Here is a 5,039-nt window from a genome sequence, read left to right on the forward strand (position 1 = left end):
TCTCTCTCTCTCTCTCTCTCTCTCTCTCTCTCTCTCTCTCTTGTCACTATTGGTGGTTCTTAACTGTCACTTCATCATTGTTTTACTTTGCTTTTGTTCCTTTCTCGGGTTATTTGTGTTGAAATTGTGGCTAGAAATTAAGTTTTTGGCTAGAGTATTGGTTTCTATTTGCTTTGTTCATTTACAGAGAGACAAAATCCAGACAAGCCTTTATATATGGCATTATAGCATGTATATGATTTACATAAGTTGTTTAACAAATGTAAACGTAAATGCATTTGTTGAATAGAAATTTCTAGATAGAGCTTTACGTCTGTTTCAAAATTTCAGCGATTGGCTGGTATAATAATGAGAATTACTCAGATGGGTGTGCATAGAGCTGCAATAATTACACAACAAAGAAGCAGAAATTATTATCAACACGTAAACAGGAAACATTAATATGTTCAAACAGGAAGCAGTGAAGCGCTGGATTTTCTCTTCAGAAGGCATAAAGGTAGTGTGGCAAAATGCGAATCTTATAGCAGTAAACAGATATTTAAGAGTATAGAAACATCAATAAAAAAACAGTGATAGGAAGAAAGGTTGTGAGATCAGACCAAGATATAAGGAAAGTGTTCATCTTTTGTTATATACACTGTTCGGAATTATTGGTTATAACTAATAATAAAGAACCACAAATATATTTGTGGTTCTCTATTTTTGGTTATACTTCATGTTTGGATACATTACTGATTGTTGGTTCTGTGTATTGAAAACGATGGTTTTGATGTTATATATCATATTTTTGAAAGAACACCGAGACGATATATTGAAATGGTATTTTGATAAAATGCCCAGGCAGAATGTTTCAAACGATATACATCGGAATAGATATACGTTTAAGGGATATTTACTTGAAAGAATGCTGAAACGAAATATTCAAAGGATATTTTTGAAAGAAGTCTGCGACCAAATATTTAAAACGATATTCTGGAAGTCATATATATTTAAAGAATATTTCGAAAAAACGATGAGACGAAATCTGTTGAGGATATTTTGAAGGTAAGTAAAAAAGAAAAACATAGAAAGAAAAATTATCAGCAAATTGTACGAGAATTTCAAAATGAAAATGATGTCAGTAATAGAGAAAGTATACGCTGAAATGTGCGTATGTGAAAGTGAACAGGAGTATGTCTAATGTATTCCTCATACTGTGATTGCCAGGAATTATCTACCTAAGAATAACGAGAAAGAACGAAATAGACAGATAGATAGATACATTTCTGTTATTAGCCACACAGGGCTCAACGAAGATGGGACAAATACAATGTAGAGCTTTTCTTTTTGGGAGGGAGAAGGAAGGAAAAAGAAAAAGTGGTGGTGTCGATCAAAAGGGATAGATAGATAGATAGATAGATAGATAGATAGATAGATAGATAGATAGATAGATAGTCAGCTAGGTAGGCAAGCAGGGAGACAGACAGACAGACTGACTGTCAGACAGACTGACTGACAACCAAACTGACTGACAGACAGACTGATTGACAGACAGACAGACAGACAGACAGGTAGCTAGGTTGATAGATAGATAGATAGATAGATAGATAGATAGATAGATAGATAGATAGATAGATAGATAGACAGAGTTGTGAATTAGTGTTTGGAAAAATAGAAATAAGTACTCAAAAAATGTGGAGGCGCGTGGCCTAGTGGTTAAGGTGTCAGCACTATGATCGTAAGATTGTGGTTTCGATTCCTGGACCGGGCGACGCGTTGTGTTCTTGAGTAAAACACTTCATTCCACGTTGTTCCAGTCCATTCAACTGGCAAAAATGAGTAACGATGCGATGGACTGGCGTACCGTCCAGTTGGGGAACTCATGCGCCATTGAAACCGGGAAACCGGGCTCATGAGGCTGGCTAGGCTTTAAAAGCGCGCATTTATTTATTTTTTACTCAAAATAAATGCAGTATATAGATATTTAAAGTACATTTTAAACCATTTTCCGTAGCTACCAAGTATTTCGCCAAACTCTTATGATAGACAAGGGTTGTTATTATATATATAACATAAACAAGTGTGGAAACAATAAGGTCTATTAGTGTATAGTGGAAAAGAATTACAATTACGTATAAATACACATACGTGTTTCTACATACGTAATAGACACATATACAGGCGTAATTATAACCTCTAGTTCAGGTGATGAAATTTCAAATTTTGGGGGAAATATGCAATCACATTAATAGCTTTATGTTTAAAGACAATAAACTGCCTGGCAGTAAAAACAAATTTGAAATAACAAGCTTTATTTTTTTTTATATGTTTTGCAAAAAATTTGAAAAGTTCCCTGTCATATATTAAGACTCTGATGTGCAAGAAGGGACACAGCTTTACTAAACCCACTTGGCTAAGCTGGGTACTTCCCCTTAGATCAAGAATTTCTGAGTTTCTTATATAGGGGGTAGGAGTTTGGGAAGTTGAAAAAAATGAGAATACAAATGTTCTATTTGGTGGTGAGAGAATTACGTTAATAAAGACTAGTAGTAGTAGTAGTAGTAGTAGTAGTAGTAGTAGTAGTAGTAGTAGTAGTAGTAGTAGGAAGAGAAAGAGGAGGAGGAGAATATCGTTGGCACGCTTGACAAAATGCTTAGCGGCATTTCGTCCGTCCTTACATTCTGAAATCAAATTCCGACAAAGTAGACATTGTTTTTCATCATTTCATGTTCGATAAAATATGTATCATTTGATAACTACAGTTGGAATCGACTATCCTGCTGGCCTCATACCAAAATTTGAAACCTTTATCAACGTTATTATTATTATTATTATTATTATTAATATTATTATTATTATTATTATTATTATTATTATTCATTAGTCTTATTTTTATCACTTGCTTTCACTGCACTACCGAGCACAGCTCTGTGTGCCCTGGGTATGTGTAGTGTTTGGTTGTGATGCTCTTAACTTTACTGCATTGAAAGTGTTTTACGTAGGGTGCCTATTAGTGCTATTTTCTGTTGGTTATATATATTTGTAAGTCCTGGTGTTTTTGTTATGTATTTGTCTGAATAATTTTTTATCATACCAAATTCACCTACTATAATAGGAATTGTTTCTGTTTTTACTCTCCATATTCGAGTTACCTCTGTTTCCAGGCCTTCGTATTTTGAAATTTTCTTCGTTTCTTTTAGAAGAACATTGTTATCTGTTGGTATTGACACATCGATTAGAAAGCATTTTTTTTTTCTTGGTGATCTCTGACAACTATATCCGGCCTATAGGCCTTAATTTCTCTATCTGTGTGTATTGGTATATCCCAGTGTATGGTTGCTTTCTCATTTTCTGTGACCTTCTCTGACGTGTACCTATACCATCTTTTTTCTATTGTTATTCCATATGTCTGTGAATGTATTCCTTCTTAGACTGGACTGGGCAGCCAAAGACAATATGATTTATTGTTTCTCCTTCATCTCCACATATTCTGCAGTTACTTGAATTCCTTTTCATTACGTTTTTGATAATTCATGGTTGGAAGGCTTTAGTCTTGTGCTGCAATTAAAAATCCTTCAGTCTTTACTTTTAGTCCTGAGCTTCTCAGCCATTGTTGGGATTTTGCTATGTCTTATTCTTTTCTGTTTAGTTTATCCCAGTATTTGCCATGAAGGAGCTTTTCTTGCCATCGTTTTTTTCATGATTCCTTGCTGTTCCAGATTTAGCTTGGATTTCAGTTGTTTTACATATCTCGTTGTTTCTTCTTTTTCTTCATAGTTGTTAGGTACTGACTTCTTTTTGTATTTGTCAGCTTCTTTACAGACTGAAAATAGTTATTTGTTTTGTTCATGTTTTGTGGATATTTCTATTAGTTTCCTTGCTTCTGAGGTAGGCATTTCTGTAGTTCTATGGTGATTACTTTGTAATAGTTTTCTAGTTGTATAAGGCCTCTACCACCTTCGATACGTTGCATGTATAACTTTTCTTTCTCAAGCATTTGTATGCTTGGCTTCATTATTATTAATATTATTATTATTATTATTATGATTATTATTATTATTATCATTATTATTATTATTGTTATTATTATTATTATTAATAATAATAATAATAATAATAATAATAATAATATTAAGGCCACAGGCAGTACTTTACGCAATAGACTTGTAGTTCCAAGTAATGCCGATTTTTGCAATACACCTAAATCGTAGGGTATTTCTAATGTTTCCACATGTTTTTCAGATTGGATGGTATGGAACCCAATGCTCAATTCTCAATTCTCAGGTGTTAGTGATTTCAATTCTCCGGTCTCAATATTTCTCTTTCTTTCATGATAATATGTTGATGTCTTGGCACTGCCTTTTCGATTATTAGAAACTCTTGTTTGTCCCTACTAAAGGTTACTATATCCGGTCTTCGGTGCCCTAACACCTTGTCTGTCTGGAAGTCAAAATATATTTCTGACAGATTGCAATCTACATAAGGCCGCTTCCATTTAGCTTTTGTGTAATAAAAATAATCGGAGTTGGCTTTTGGAAAAGGTATTATAAAATCAGTGATTACGTTTCTTACGTTTCTTGTTAATTCATTTAAATGTCATTTGGGAATATAACTTTTTAAATATCATATATTATTACCGAAACTGCTAGTGTATTGATGCCTCTTACTTTACTTTCAATACTTAGCTCTTTTTAAGTATTAATATAATGCGTCTACAATAGTCTGTCTTAATCTTTTCTTTCATTTGTAAATGTGTTGTTTTATATCTTGTTTACTAATTTCCAAATATCTTTATAATCTGCCTTTGGTGTAATTCTCTTATCTTAGTTCTATTACCGAATATTAGTAGCGTGTGTGTGTGTGTGTGCGTGCGTGTGTGTGTGAGTGTGTGTGTGCGTGTGTGTGTGTACTAAATCCTTATGTCGTTCATGTTATACTTTTATACACATACATAAGTATACAAGTATATACATGTATGCATGGATAAATGTCTATATATGTGTGCGTGAGTGTGTGTATATATGTATACGTATATATATATATATGTATGTATATATATA

Source organism: Octopus bimaculoides, chromosome 5 (genome assembly GCF_001194135.2).
Source record: "Octopus bimaculoides isolate UCB-OBI-ISO-001 chromosome 5, ASM119413v2, whole genome shotgun sequence".
NCBI lineage: Eukaryota > Metazoa > Mollusca > Cephalopoda > Octopoda > Octopodidae > Octopus > Octopus bimaculoides.